We start from the raw sequence: 16,012 nt of genomic DNA on the forward strand, positions 1-16,012 counted from the left end.
GCCTCCTTTGTATGGGTAAGAACTTCCCACCACCTGAGGTCATTCCTTGGCAGGTGAGAGCTGTAGGCGGTCCCTTCGCAGGGGTGAGTCTCCCCAGGCCAAAAACAGCCCCACTTCTCATCTTTACCCACCCCCTGCTCAACTCCACTCTAGAAATGCTGTCTCCAAAAGACCCCTGTTATGATTATCATCAAGCTTCACTGAGTGCCTAGCCCCTGGGAGGCTCTCTCTCACTAGGTCTAAGCAGCCCCCTAGAGTCCGAGAGGCAGGGGGAGCGGCAAACACCCAGGGTTATTGCAGCCAGCCCACCTGGTTTTCTGGATATTCCAGAAAAAAATCTCCCCTGGAGGTGAGTTATCTCTGCCCCTCTCCGAAGTGGTTCAACTTTGCTCAACCAGTCTCTGAGCAAGCCCAGAACCCATCTGTCCCTAGAAGGGTCTCTTCACATTCATGATTGCCTCCTCACCCTCTCAAAGACAGATATCTTTTTAAAGGGCAAAACCTTCCAACCGCAGCCCGCGGGGCCCTGAGCCAGGCTGTAGAAACAGCAGAGAGGCACCCACTCTGGGGTACAGAGTGCCCCAGCAGCTCCCCGCCCCAGTCCTCGGGCCAGAGAGCAGGCACTGCTGGCCTCCTGGCCGGCCCGTGAGTGTGGAGGGGACGGGGCGCCCCAGGCCTGGGATCCAGCTCCCGCCGCAGAGGGAGGACATCGGGGCCAAGGGCCGACCCCAAGGAAGAGCGTTGAGATAGGGTCCCCGGGAAAGGTTTCTGAGGTACAGACCCCTGCTGCCACCCACTGAGCAGGTGGGGACCTAAGTCAAGAACCTGTTAACGGAAAAAACTGCTGTCCCTCCTTCCAGTGGCCAACTCAGGCCCTGCTGGCACTCCGGGAACATACTGGGAGGCGGGAGAAGGGTGTCAGGCCACAAGAACAACCTTCTGACAGGGACCCAGAGCAAGACACCAAAAAGGAGTGAAGAAACCGCTTTTACACAAGACCCCTCGGCCTGGTCCAGAGCGCTCCCCAGCAGGTTTTCCCGAGGCAGTCCTGGCTGCAGGCAGAGGGAGGCCCTCGCGGGCCTTCAGAGAGCGCTCCCCTGCGCGAGGAAGCAGGTAGACAGCTCGCTCTTCTCACCCCGTCTGGGCCCCCGTTTTAAATGGGGTGGTAATAGTATATACCTCCTTGGGTTGTTGAGAGGAGTAAAGGAAGTAAGTGTATTAAATAAAGCATTCAACAAACTAGCAAACACAGAGCAGATACTCAAGAAATGTCAGTTATTATCATTATGAGCTTTATTATTTAGCTTCCGGACTGCCTGAGAAGCGTCTCTCCGCCACCTCCTTCCCCACTTCCTCCCAATTATGGACACCCACCCCCCTACCAGTGACATGTCTGCTCAACCTTGCAAACAAACAAACGAACAAACAAGAAATCCGGGCCTCTGGGATGGGGATTTCAGGCCTTGCGTGGAGATGAGCAAGGCCTTTGGAGCCAAAAGCGGAGAGTGGAGGAGAGGGGGTTGGGAAAGAGGGAGGCTGGGTCCCCAGGGACCGCTGCAGGCAGCAGATAAGGGCCAGCGTCCAGCATGGCAGGGGTTGGGTGAGCAGCGCGGGGGCTCAGACAGGTGTATGGGAGAGAGATGGCCACAAAATTCGAAGACCAGTCAAAGCCAGGTCCGAGGAGGCGCACACAAAGGCGGGCTCCAGCGCGGCCAGTGGAGGCCTTGGCTTCAAGTCTGTCCCGCGGGGAGGGGAAAGAAAAGAAGTAAGCCTCGGCAAGGGAGGAGCGTGTTATGGTCATGCAGAGAGAGTTGTGAGCACTTGCTGGGGACGGCCAGAGAACGAGGGGCCTGGTGACAGGGACCATCCTGGAGCCTCCCAGCCAAGCCCAGCTCTCATCGCTCCCTCAACAACGTCTGGAGGAGGCAGGGGGGAAACCCCTCAGGGCACACTCCTTAAGGCAGGATGAGCTGCCTCCCGTCTGGTTTGCTCGCATTCTGGTGCTCTGGGACAGCACAGGGACCCCAGGGCCCGTTGCTAGGCCACCGTCCCCCAGAAGGCCAAATCCTAAGTCCCATTTCACCTGCTAAGCAGCCCAGGGACCAGAATAAACGACAGGCAAGCCCTCAGGCTCCATCTGCCTTTTTAAAATACGAGCTTGAGCACTCTGGCTTTCAGTAGTGACCCTGGCACCTGTTCTGACCCCGGGCTAACCCTGACACAGCCCCCAGGGCTGTCCTTGGCTCAGGGCTGAGTCTGGGCTGGCCCACTGCTCTTCTACACCGCCTCCTGCTCCAGGCCACCCCTGCCTTGTGTCAACCCAGGCCCCGCAGCCTGGCCTGGTAACTTCCCCACTGTGTCTACCTCTCCCTCATCCATCTGGAGAGCAGCTACTCAGCTTTGATCTCTCACTTCGGGTCACCTCCCCTTCCAGGCTTTTGCCCCAGCTCCCTCCTGAGTAGCATTCATTGTACCTTGCACACCCCCCTCTGTTACCATTTTGCCCCTTTCGATGTCTGGGCACCTGCCTCTCCCACTAGACTAGGAGCATCTGGAGGTCAGGGCCCTGGGCTTATTTCTCATCTCTGGAAACCCCAGGCCCAGGTCAGGACGGGGCTCATGGTAGGCAGGCACTAACCCGCCAAGTGACCTGGAACATGACCTCAGAATGAGAGGTCCACGTGACCTGGTAAGTGAGACTTTCCAACTGACCCCAAAGCAGAACACTGGGAACTCAAGCCCTGGTCCGAACCAGCACACCCTGCCGTCTGTCCATCCTTCGGGGCACTGAGAGTCCCAGCCTGACACTTGCTGGGGGAGAAACCCTCCTGTCCCAGGGGCAGAACCCTGCACCCAGGACTGCAAACGAGCACGTCTGTTGTTCACCACGCCGACCACTGCCTCCTTCATTTCAGGGAGACAGAAAAGGTACAGACCCAAATGCCAGCGTCTGTGTTGCTGTCCTTCTGAGGCCCCAGCGACCCCCGCGCAGGCTCCAGTTCTCCAAACGGCACTCACTCACCCACACTGCCACCCTCCCTGCAGGGGCTGAGCCTGCCAGGCTGGCCTCTGACCCACCTGCGGAGCGGGAGGTGGGCTAGGGGCTGGGTGACTAGCTGCCCTGTGCCGACCTTGGGTCATACCCTTTGCCCAGAAACAGAAACCAGCAGGAGGAGGCAGGGAGGGAGAGGGGACAAGGCTCCTACAAGGCGGGGGTTTCCGAGGGCAAGATGGGGGAATAAGGCTGGAGTGAAACCCAAGAGAAAACACAAGCGTGGCCCCCAAGTTCACAGACTGCTTCCCTAAGAAGAGCCCCGGCTGGTGGTTCTGGGATTCCCAGGGCTGAAAAATTGAGAAGGACCCTGTGTTCGGGCAGGAAGTGGGCACTGTGTTTTCAGGATGAATCATTCACACATTCGACACAGAGGAAGTGCCCAAAGAGGGGTCACGGTCCCGGCCCTGGGTCATTGTCCAAGGGGACAGGCACAGTCTTAGAGGTGAGCAGCTTGTGCTTCCGGAGGGCAGCAGCTGGGACCTGAATCTCACTATGCTTTTCGGCAAAGCATGCATAGACACTTGAGGCTGCCTCTGGTCAGAGGCGGAGACCAGGGTTTTCCAGGGACTGATGTCAAGTAGGAGGAAGACTCTGAAAGAACAAAAGAAAGAAGTTCATTTTTACCGAACATCTGTAATGGCCAAGCGTCAACATTTCATCTGCACGGGAACCCTCTAAGGTGGCTTCCTCCATTCCCCGGCCAGGGGAGTTGACAAGCTGCCTTTATTTTATTGAAGTTTAGAAAGTGCTGTTTGCACCCGTCACTGCATTCACTCTCACTAGATCTCTGCGAGGAATGCCCCAGTCTCCCTTATTTTCAAGATTAATAAACTAAGGCTCTGTGAGGCATAAAGTAGCTTCTCCAAGACCAAACTGTCTGGTGTCACATCCACGATTCTTTGCTGCCCTCTCATACGTCGCGATGGATGGCCAGGCTGAGGCAGTGGAGGAACCAGACAGGGAGGGGACAGTGGGCTGACCATCGTAAGTCACCAGGGTAAAGTGGGCTCCTGCCCTTGCTTTCAAAATGCCAACAGCGGGCACCCTGGGAAGGGCCAGGCAGACATTACCCTAAAGAAGCCTGGAGCCCAGGTTGGCTTTAAGTGCCGATCAGTCAATAAAGGGGGTCTAGCAGAGGTCTGCTTGGCCTTTATGCACTCAAAGAGACATATCAGGAAAGATGTGAGACCATCCACTCCTTCTGTCTAGGGGCAGATCGCACGGCCGGTCCTGGGTTCACTTCCGGAGTCACAAAGTGAGCACGACCCCTATCATCCAACAGGTGCCTCGGTCAGGCACTCAAAGGACAGGACAGGGTGGGCGGGACCTTGTAGGGGAGGGATTGAACAGTGGGATCAAGGGCAAGGAGGTGGCAGGAAAGGCTGACTTCTCATAGCACCCCAGCCACAGGTCCAGGCAGGAGGTGAAAGAAAGAAATTCCAGCTATGACTGGAGTGATAAAGACAGGAGCAGAGGAGAGGATGACCCCTAAGACGTGTCTAACAGCTCCCAAGAGAATGACGGACGATGACCAAGCGTGCTCAGCACACGGGGCAGTGGCGGGGGGCGGGGGGGGCAGATGGGGTGGGAGCAGGGGGTGGGAGCAGTGCATGAGATCAGGGGCCACAGCCAGACACTCGGGGCCAGCAAGCTGGACCCGGGCCTCCCCTCCACTGCCCCAGGATGGCTTGGTCTCACCTCCAGTGGCCTGCCGTCCATCTTCAGTCTCCTGACCTCTTCCAGGTCACTCTGTCCAGCCCCACGGTGAGCCCTCCCTGCTCTTGCCCCTTCTGAAGGAGCCAGAGAAAACAGCTACAGCCTCTGCCCTGAGGTCGTACGAGAGTGCCCAAGGGAGCGAGGGAGCGAAGCCCAGCAAGGGGAGTGGGCGTCGCTTACACTCGAGAAGTGAAAAATCCAGAATAACACAAACAATAAACCAGACCAACATTCCCACTGTCTGTTCCACGCGACAGGTGTTACCAGAAATAAAGGATTCTATAGCCAAAGAAGTTTCAGAAAAGGCAGAATTAAGCAGGTTTCTATAGGAGGACTTCCCAGAGCTTTTCGTGCGCTCATATGCGTGGCAAGTCTCCAAGGGGAAGGGACCGTACGCAGCATTTCTCAAACTGGTTTGATCAAGGAACCTTTCATCACAGAGATTTCTCAGCACCAATGGTCTGCGGAACATGCTTTGGAAAACACCAAATAGAACTAAGCGATCCAGTCTCCCAGCTGAGCGTTTCATCTCACGAGGAATTCAGTGATCAGGTGAGAGAGACAGAGACTTCCCACCAAAAAGCAGACGAGAGGCAGAAGGTGTAGCTCTCTGGGGTCACTTCTCAGCCCTCCCTGCCATCACCGGGACTCTTCCGGAGGATCAAAGGAAATATGTAAAGCCCCTTTCAAACTACAGCGCTACAAACTTCGGGGCCTAAAGAGCAAACTCCCCTAGGGGCAGGGAAGGTGCACTTTATAACGTGATTTGATGTGGAAATCTCGCTTCACAGACAACGTTTAGAAGAACCTGTCTGTTGTAGAAAGCAAGATACACCTACATGAGATAAAGACGAGGCGAGGAAAGAAAAGCAAAGGTGGCGGGTACAGCCAAGGGCAGGAAAGAAGGCTGGCAGGGGCCAGGAGCCCTGGGTCTGGAGCCCGTCTGCCCCTCACCTGCCGTGGGGTCACAGTCAAGTCCCTCCTCTTCTTCTGTACACGAGGGTGGGGAGAGAGACAATCTCTGAGGCCCTCCCAGCCCTCAGGTCAGAACTGAAGTCCCCAACACTGCTTTGGGGGAGCCCAGCCCCAGGTGAGCCCCTGTAAGGCGTCGAGGGGAAGGACAAAACCGGGCCCGCGCAGAAGCCCCACGGGACTAGCCAGAGAAGCCAAATCTGTGCCCACATGTGAACCTGGCCTGAAACTGGGAGGGAAGCTACAAATCAGCAACCAGGCAAATGGGGAGAGCGCCAGAGAAGCCCCTCCGCCCACGTCTGTGATTTCCAGCTCCACCTGTTCAAGCTTTCACGTCTGGCTACAGGACGAAGGTCTGGCAAAGGTAAAGGGCCACGGAGGGGCCACGTCTCGGCCCGGTTTGCTGGGAGGAGCCCTTTGAGGGAAACAGGTCCCCGGGATACGAGATGTGGCAGTGGCGGGCTTGACGGATGAGGGAGCAAACGGCGGGCTCTCAGAGTCCGCGGAGCACGCGTGCTCGTGCGGAGGGCTCGGCCCCGCTCGTGCTGCTTTTTCCTATTCTTCACGAGAAGGTTCATTTTCCATTTGCTGCAGGTCCTACAATGAACCGCTCAGGAGGCGGAGGGACAGTCACGAAGAGCGCTCCATCTGTCTTTACACAGCGAAGCAGCAGTCTGGACTCGAGCCCTGTGCTGAAGCGTGTTTGTGTGTGGGCACGTGCACGTGCATGCACACCTGTGCACACGCATGCACGAGCGCGTGTGGTAGACGGACCGCTTTCGCAGCCCGAGGTTTATAGCAGGAGGGTGAGCGTGTAAAGAGGTCAGGAGACAGGCTGCGATGGTCTGGCGCCTGGTGACCGTGTCTGGGGACGTAGGGGGTGCTGCCAGGGTTTATTACTCTGAAAGCGTGCAGACTCTATCCGGCCACACGGGATGTGACAGGGTCTCCAGGGATGTGGGGACACGCTTCCCTGTACGGCGAGTATGAACGGGAGACTGGGAGAGTGTGCTTGTGGTCCAGGGGTGTATATATCTGTCCCCGCAGCTCCTCGAAGGGTGCCAGATTCGTGGTGTGTAAGAGCCTTCTGTGAATCCATGAGCCGTGAAGGGGGTGTGCGAAGGTGCATACGCGCGCGCGCACACACGTGCATATTTGAGGGCGTGGGTGACAGGCAGCAGCCTAGGATTCTGCGTCCACCTCTATACCGACTCACCCCTGAATGGGAGGGGTGGACCAGACTGCTGGAGCCCTGCAGCCTGATCCCACGAAATGGGGGTGGAGGCGGGGGAATGCCCAGCCCCCGTCATAACAGCCTCCCCTAGCAGCGAGAACCCCAGCCGTCCCAGGGAGGAGCAGAGCTCTGGGAGATTTCCTCAACTGCCCATGAAATGCTCGGCGCAAACACGGCCCGCATCCGCTCAGTCCCAGCAAAGGGGACTGGGAATGGGGGGTAAGGGGTTGACATTTCGGAGCCACAGTCCTGGCCCAAGACCTGGGATCGGCTCCCCCAGCACCACATCCAGCTCCTGGCGGTGTCTGATGGGCAAGTGGCCCAGTTCCAGGCCGGTTTCCTGGCTACAGGGCGTTAACCCCACGCCAGCCAGGAGAGCAGACCTGGCTCCCGGAGCTGAGTGCCTGCACCTCCCACACGCTGGACCACCTGCCTCGGGAGCGGGAGAAGGTTCCAAGCTGTAAAAGAAGGCTCAACTACAAGCATCCTGAGCTCCCCTCCAACCGGCCCTCAGTTGAGGCTGTGACGGAGAGGGTGTTCTCCAATGGACACTTCTCTTCAACTACACTTCCTTCTCTCCCTCTCTCTCTCTCTCTATCTCTCTCTCTCTCTCTGTCTCTCAGTCACAAAGACTTTAATTGAGTCTCCATAGGGAGATGCAGCTCCATCTAATTCAGCTCTTAATTAACCCAGCACACCCCAAAGAGGCTGCAGAACTACTCATAAATTAAATATGAAAAGCATTATTTATCTAGGAACAGCCTTCTAACGGCTCTGACTCTGACGTTTATGGTTACTAATGAAGATGTATTTGGAGGGAGAGAAGGTGGGGAGGAGGGACACGACTGCCCTGGGAGAAAGCGAAGCCCAGGGGCCCCGCGAGGGTCTTTCAGGGCATGGGGAGAGGAGCCAGCTCAGCCCAAGGGAATGTGCCCCGCCCCCAGGCTCAGCTTCTCCAGATTTCGGGGGGGGTGGGGGAGGATCAGGACAGGCTCCGGGGTCCTGTGGGGCTGCTGGGACCGAGCCCTCTTCCACTAGCTGCCAGACCACTCTTGCTGCCCCATTTTTCACTCCCAGCCTAATGACCTTGGCCTTGGCTCAACCTGAACCACCGCTGAGCCTCTCTACTCCTTGTTCCAACCCTGTCTCCATCCTATCCCTTCAGGCAGACCCCTGGGTGCTGGGCCCCTGGAATTGGCTGGCGGAGGCCACATCGCCGGTATGTGAGTCCCGCCCTCTCCTTCCACATGGCCACAGGTAACTATCCGGGGCCTCTCCCCTTGGCTTTCAAGGAGCAAAGTGATGCCTCTTTCTCTGTGTATTTGCGTAGAGCCCAAAGGAGGAGCCGAAAGTCATCCGGAGCTCAGAGGGTCTGGAACAGGGAGCTGTACTTTGGGTGCCGCCTCTCTGCCATCGCCCCCAACCCCATAAATCACAGAAGAGTGAGCCTTGGGCATCACGCCTTGCTCATCTCTATGACCCAAGTCCCAATGCCTGGCATGTAAGTGCCACAAATGTTTTACGGCATTGTTGTTTCTCAAGAGCAGAGGAGGGGAAAGAAGAAAGAGCAACTGAAACCGAGACAAACAAGTGAGAAATATTGTAACGACCCTTGCTGTTGTGATCACATCAATTCTTCCAGAAAGGCAGCTCTGGGAATTCTCTTCCGTCTCAGGCACCGCCCCCCTTCTCCCAGAAGAGCCCCACCCCCCCCACAGTCTCCATGGTCCCAAGTCAGTCCAGGAGTAGAAATCCAACTTCTCACTCTTGGAAAACAGCCAGAAAGAGAGTTCCAGTTTGGGATTTGCTCCCTCTGGAGTGTTATCTTCATCCTCCTTACCGACGAGTCTGTCTTCCTTTCAGCCCCTGTGGCCTCCAGAGGAGGAGGAGGGACGGCAATTGCTCAGCTCTGCCAGATTAACAGGTTAAGATCCCTTCAGTCCATACCCAGCTGCTAATTTAAAGGGCAACTGCTGTGCCAGCTGCAACAATAGACACCATGAGGAACACCACACGTAGCTTCTGTTCTGGAAGCTTCCAGATCAATCAAGGAGAACTTCTGGGAAAGAAGAAAAGCCCACCGACAAGTCCCACGGTTGTCCGTGATGCGGGTTCTATTTCCCTGCAACGAGTCAGGATACCCAACTTTGTATGCTGGGGACAGGGTATTAACTCAAATAGAGGTTCCGATGAGATTCAGCTGAAGCACTCACTGCCTTGGCCCAGGATCCCGGACTCCATAATAGGGCATACCGCTAGGACTCCTGGTCTCACCCCAGGTGAGGTCCCACTTAAGCAACCTCTGTGTGACCTGCACACCAGGAGGCCCGGGGTGCTGGGATTCTGAAATAGCTGGACAAAGACAGCCTTGGAGCCTTAAAAGACCTTATCAAGTACTGTTAACAACTAACACAGCAGGAAAATGCCAAGCTGTTGGTCACCGGCTTTGCGTTTCCCAACTACAAAGACAGACGTCACCAAACCACTGGGCAACTAATCTACTCCATCGGAAGACGTCCCATTGAGGGTTCTTATGAAACCTCAAGAAAAAGCTGCCTGCAGAAAAGGGAGAGCTTCTGCCTAGACGACAGATGGGCTGCGGACCAGAGAAGTGGTGAATTTCCACCTGAGACACCAAGAGAGATTAATCCTGATTCTTCAGCGCCATTTTTCTTTCCCTCTACCCCTAACCTCGTCTGGGACTATACTTTGACACTCTCTACTAACTAACTAACTAACTAACTAAAAGACATCTCAACAAGGCCTCCCTATCTAAATCCTCTTACTTTTGACCCCCTGAGGTCTTCTGCCCCTGAAGAAAAAAATAAAACTCTCTCGTGTGGTCCTCAGCCCATAATTCCTGCTGATGATAGGTAACAATTAATAACTGTTCCTTTAAATACTACAGAAGGTAGATTTTCTTCTACAAGTCCTTCCAATACTCATATAATTAATCCCAAACTTAGATTTTTTTTTTTTTTAATCAGACCTTGACCCCGACCAGGAATACCCTTCTGTTTACGTCATTACAACACCATCAGAAATGGAAACTAGTATCGGGCATGTTTTTGCTGCAACAATTTGTTCTCTCCAGAGACACTCCATCCTGCTTTGCAAAAGCTGTTTAACTCCACTCAGGAAAGCTTCCCACCCTGAGGGCAAAAAAAAAAATACGTGGCTGTCTCCCGTTGGGATAAAAGGCATTGCCAATATGGTCCGTGCCCCACTGGGACATTACTTTTTATGTGGACATCAGGTTTATACCACCTGCCACACACTAAGTTTTCTTGTTTCCAGACAAATTTTAGAGGCTTTCAGATGTTTAAAATCACCAGCCTCCCAGAGGATCATGTTCCCCGAAAAGAAATGTCCAGAAACTTCCAAAGACAGACGAACACAAACTACCTGGGAGAACTGCCGTAAGAGACAACAGACTCGTTCTCCTCGCGTACTGTGCGCACCGCGATCCCCACAGTAGGGATGGTTCAGCTGGAAAAGATGGTCTGAAACCTACCCTGACCCCACTGGGTGTCATCAGTTATACACCCGCTGCTCTGGAAACCAAAGCAACCATTTTAAACTTAAAGGTATTAGCCACAGTTGCCACGGTCATCACACAGCCCTCAATTTCTCCTTTGATAGCCCAGGGGAATCTACACTACAGCAAACCCTCTGGCTGCACCTATATAAACACTACAGGCTCAAGTAGAACACTCTAGAAGTAGGTTAAAAGAAAAAGTCACCCAGATACCTAGAAAAAAAAAAAAAACAGTTGGGTTTGGGACACATTTGCATTGCCTGGATTTGATAATCCAGGCCCCCTGTCCTCGGGGCCAATTACAAGAGCCAACAGCAAGTTTTGTTTCCAGTCGCTGCCTGTCGCACAGCTGCCCGGTGTATTCTGTGCAGTCTTCAAAGCTCCTATGCAGTCTTTGTCACATCAGAAGATTAAGAAGCTCTCCCTGCCACCAAGGAGTAGGAGAGACCAACTCTTGTCCAACCACAGAGTACATTCTCTAAACAGCCTCCTAATCAGCAAAATCTTGGCAATGGTGAAGACTTGAAGATCATAGATGAGTGTCTCACAAACTTCCTTTGCCCTTGGTCAAAAGAGAGGACTAAGGAAGGGCAGAGCAGCCCCTGACAGCTCCTGTCTTGGCAACATCACTCAGCCCTTTGTATTCTCCAAGCCACAGCAGTGACCAGACATCCTCCTGTGGCTGATACGAGTGAGTGCTGCGTCTACCCCAATTATGGTCCGAATCTCACTTCATTCCCCCTGCCTTCTAGATCAGGTTTAATAAGACACCAATCATAGAATTAACGTCTCTTCTGACAGCATCGAATGCAAAGCAAAGCGCCCCCCCACCCCGCTCCGTGAACCCTCCTCCCCACATCTCTTAAACAAGCCCAGATCCTATAATAAGTCCTTTCTAACATCTTCTTACTGAAACTGCCCTGATTCCCCATAAGGCGCATCTCTCCTTTGCGGCAGAGTGAGTCAATAAACCAAGTTGGTCCCACCAGAGGTGTGCTTCTGGTGACCTTTGGCTGGAGGACAGGGACACTGTCAGTGTATAAATAAGCAACTGACAAGAGACAGAAGCCGGTACAAGCTATAAGACACAGCTTCGCCCAAGGGGAAATGTTACTGATATAGAGAGGAGTCCTTAAGTACTGTGTATGAAAAAGGTATCTCGTAAGCATTTCTGGATACGATCACTCGTGCTGGGGCAGGAGGAAGTTGCGTTTTGTCTTGTTTTGTTTTGTTTTGTTTTGTTTTGTTTTGTTTTGTTTAGAAGTAGGAGACGAGACTGAGCTACCTGAGCACAATCCAGACAGCCAAGAAAACATGTCTTGATCAGCAAGATAATTAGGGAACTAGAAATGAGGAAGAGGAAGACATTGTCAGCGTTGACATTCTTGGCAGTGAGTGAGAGGGAGTGAGAGGGAGCCTAGGGCAGTGCTTGGAAGGAATCTGGACAGAGGGCAACGCCTGGGATGCCTTGGGGAAGGGCTGGGGTCATACGGAAGACACGGACACGTAGCCCGAGGGCTCAGGGAGTTCAGGGCCAAGCAGGACTGCCTTCTGCTCTCCTCCTGGTCTGACCAGTCCCCTCGGATCCGCTAGCTCGTCTTGCAGATGAGCGTGGCAGCCCATCGGCCTCCTCGGCTGCCCCTCTGCCCCTGGCTGCTGCCAGAGAGGGGACACTCCACCGGCACAGGGACCGACAGGGAGTGAGCCTGCAGGGCTCCGCGCTTGAGAAGCAGGAGGTAACAAGGTTACCAGAAGCATGCAGGGGCACAGAGGAGAGAGCACGTTTGAAAAGAACGGAAAAAACCGTTATCACGATGACAGCACGTTGAACACATTTGGGGGGTGCGGCCGGGGGGGGGCGGGAATAATGCCTCCCGCGGTGTCAAGAGAACAAGTCAAAATCAACCAAACAAAAAGTTCTCCTCTGCGGAAAGAGCCAAGACACCGCACAACTCACTGACCACCCAAGTGCCACCAGGCACTTGACCCAGCGAGACCCCCTTGCTGACCTGCCCACCTCATGTTTCATCCGGTTTTCATCTTCACCTTGACAAACACTAAAAATGCTGCAAATCCTACAGCATTCCTGCACGTGATCGTCGAATGACCTTGAAGCAGAAGGCGCTCTCGTTTTTTACAAGCGGTTGTCTCACAAATGGGGAAACTGAGGCCTAGTGACGCGAGCCCACGGGCGACATCTGGAATGTCCAGTCCGGGCTCTCTAACTCCAGATCCCCCCGTTTGTGTGTCTGTTCCTATACCACCAGCTCCACTACAGGTTCAAAAATCTGCAGGGCCTAGATGGGGACATGCTCCCCTTCTCGCTGCCATGTTATAACACAGTTGGAAACAACTGGCTTTAAAAAAAAAAAAAAAAAAAAAAAAAAAACCACGGGTTAAAGCCTAGGTAAGCAGTCTACAGTGTGTCCAACGCCTTTGCTATTAAGAAACATGTCAGAGGCTGTGCCCGGCTTACACCGACCTAGACTATTATAGTCCAGGACCCCGGCCGCCTCTTTCCCTTCCTATAACATGCATTATGGATACGTAATTACGGTAATCAAGAAACTAAATCATTGGGTGGGCCAGAACCCTTCTCCAGGGATTCTGAGAGTTCTGTTCATTCACGCCTTACAGGCATTTAAAGCCTTCATTAAAGCCACACGCCAGCCCGGATTTTTCTCACACCGCAGCACTATTTCAGGTACCTTTGATAGCCAGTGACCACCTAGGTTCTAGAATGTCTTTTCCAACGCGCTCAGACTACGGCAGGGTGCTGAGGCATCCCTTTGAAATTCCCGACTCTTGTGGCGGTGGATGGTCGGGGAACCATTGTGTTTTTCGTCCCCAGATTGTCTTTCGGGAGGTATCTGACTGACCTCAGGTTGCATTTCTACATGGTTGTTTCAAAAGCTCAAACTTGTCCTTTTTATTGCTGTGCCTAGGGCCAGACAGAGCTAAAGGGCTGTGGGGACTTTCTGTTAAAGTCACCTTTTAAAGTTGAGTTTGGGCCTCACTCTTCGAAGAAGGAAGATAGGATGCTACCTTTATGGCATCACCAGGTGAGCAACGTCATTGTTATCCAACCCTCAGCTTCCTGTGACCCTGCCTAACATGGACTCCTACCCACTTAATAGGATGAGGCCTGTCTCTTTTTCAAGAACCAGAGAGGAGGCAGCCCTCAGATGCAAAGTCACCAGTGGGTAGATTCAACCTCCAGATCTAGCCAGCGCACAGTCGTGGGCCCGTGCGATGCCAGCAGCCATTTCTCTTCTTAACCTTGGCTGAAGCATGTCCTTTGACCGAACCTCCATTTTCCCCATCTGTGTAATGGGAGAGGAATTGGTCCACATGGTCCCCAGCTTCCCTTCTGTCTCTATGACACTACGACTTGGATAAGGAGGTAGGACGAGAGGCTCCAAAGAGGAGGCAGCTCTGCAGAGCCTTTCTGTCAGACTGACTCCTGCCATCGGGCCCCTCCTGGCCCCTCCCTGCCCCCAGCTGAAGGTGGTTCAAACCCTCATCATGTCTGGCCTCGATGACTAGAGTGGGCCACTAAGAAGCCTGGACTGGATGAACTTCCAGAACCCCCACCCGACACCCAACTGAAGACGCCCCTTCACGAGCTCCCACTGCCTTCAGAACCTGAGCTCTGGGGAAGGAAGATGCACCCTTAAGAATGTGGTCCCTCCTCGCCTCTTTGGGTTCATTGTTTGCCACGGTCATTTAGAAGCCATGCTGCAGACATCTGCCATTCCTTTTTGATGCCCTCCCTCTCTCTCTCACCCCCTCCCCCCATGCCTCTGAATATTCCATTGGGCTACCAAGCCCCCGCCCCTTGCCTGCTGCCCCACCTGGGCAGTCCCCATGCATTTTTCCAGGTGAGCCCTGCTCCAACATCTCCCCTTCGAGACTTCCGTCAACACCACCACACGCCTCAGCCTCTGCCACCCTTCCCGTCCCGCGCGCCCCCTTGCAGGGCACCGGTCAACACACTACTTTCTAATTCGCGGCGTGCCTGTCATCGTTTCGAGATGAGACCTACTCCTCGAGCACAAGGAGGCATTTTCGCAGAGCACCCTGCCTGGCACCCAGGAAAGACTCCATACGTGTTTGTCAAGGCAACGAATAAGAAAATGAATCAATAGGTTTCCAACTTCCCCGGCAACCTCGAAGAGACAATTATAGATTACAGAGTAGAAAGGTGCCAAACCAGTGAGACAGACGTAAGTGTTTCAGAAGTGCAGGGTCGGGCACCGTGAACCAGAACAGGTTATTTTTGTTTTGCTTTCGCAAGGAATCGAAAACGTTTTGGTGTGTGTGGGGGAGTGGGGGGAGGTTCATCATAAAAGCAGGGCTTTGAGAAGAACCTGGTAGTGGTGCACAGGATAGATTTGCAGAGTAAACTCAGAAGCAGTCGGAAGGTCCCTTATTGCACCAACACACGTCCCGGGTGAGAAAAAGCTTTTGAGGGTCTCGCGGGCACTGGGCTCCTGACCCCACCCTCACTCTACACCTTGACCTCCCTCCCATCTTCCCGTTATCCCCTCCGCATGCCTCCCCACCAGAGCCCCAAGGCACGAGACTTACAGGGGTAGGGAGAGTGTGGCACAAGGCTAAAGCTGGAGGCCTTGGCTCAAGACTGGCATGTCAGAAGGAAAATCTCCAAGTCCTTTTTTTCCTTTTCTTTTTCCTCTTTAGGCTCCTGATCAGGAGGTGAGACTCCTGGGAGAAAGCATCTCACCTTTCCAACCAATCCGAGCCAGTCGCCGGAGCCCCTCACACGCGAGCTCCCAAAGCCTACCTCCAAGCTTGCGTGTGGGGCCTGTCTTCTTCGGGAAGGAGAAAGGGGGCCCGAGCTTCCCTCTTAGTACTACTTGTTTTGTTCAAATGTTTTCAGTGGAAGAAACGAAGCCCCATAGAGGTCAAACGACCTGCCCAAGGTCACACGGCTAGTTAGTAGCCAAGAGCAATCTTCAAACCCAAATCACCTGTTAAGGCTCTTTGTCGGAACTCAACTCAGAACGGGAGGACGAACTGACTTCTCTGGTTGCTGTGGGGTCCGCTCCAGGCCCAGGCTCCCCCCGCCCCCCGCCTGGCCCCAGCCACCCCTAACAAGTTCTCCTGCCCCTAGGGATGGTAGGAGCAGGGCGTTTGTTACCTCCTTGCTGCCCTAGTAAGGTACTGACTGAGTGACCAAGGCTCTTCTGGAAGGTGAGCAAGAGGCTCCAAATAGCCAAGAGGAAAACGTCACTGTCCCCTTCTCCACAGACATCTGCACAGCTGCCTGGGACCGCGGACAGGAGGGAGGAAGTGAGCAGCCCAACTCTTTACCACTGAGGCCCACTCTCCCTCGTTCATGCATATTCCACCTAGAGACTGTGGATTCCCAGGGCGTGAAGCATGAGGCATGAATTTTCTAGAGTTCCCAGTGAACCACTGAGGATGAATTGGGGCGAGAAGCAGTGGGGGAGGGGTGGATGTCTCAGGCAGAGAA

The 16,012-nt window shown here is 54.1% G+C and overlaps 1 long non-coding RNA gene across 1 annotated transcript; it reads right to left on the reverse strand.

Moving 5' to 3' along the window:
- Positions 1–1,271: 1,271 nt before the first annotated feature.
- LOC122231258 lies at positions 1,272–15,593 on the reverse strand. Its single transcript, XR_006208448.1, has 2 exons — positions 4,754–15,593; positions 1,272–3,646 (listed from the first exon to the last, which is right to left on the reverse strand). It is a non-coding gene; the product is annotated as an uncharacterized LOC122231258 (long non-coding RNA).
- Between the last annotated feature and the right edge of the window lie 419 nt (positions 15,594–16,012).

The sequence above is a fragment of the Panthera tigris genome, chromosome D1 (assembly GCF_018350195.1).
Source record: "Panthera tigris isolate Pti1 chromosome D1, P.tigris_Pti1_mat1.1, whole genome shotgun sequence".
In the NCBI taxonomy this organism is placed as follows: domain Eukaryota; kingdom Metazoa; phylum Chordata; class Mammalia; order Carnivora; family Felidae; genus Panthera; species Panthera tigris.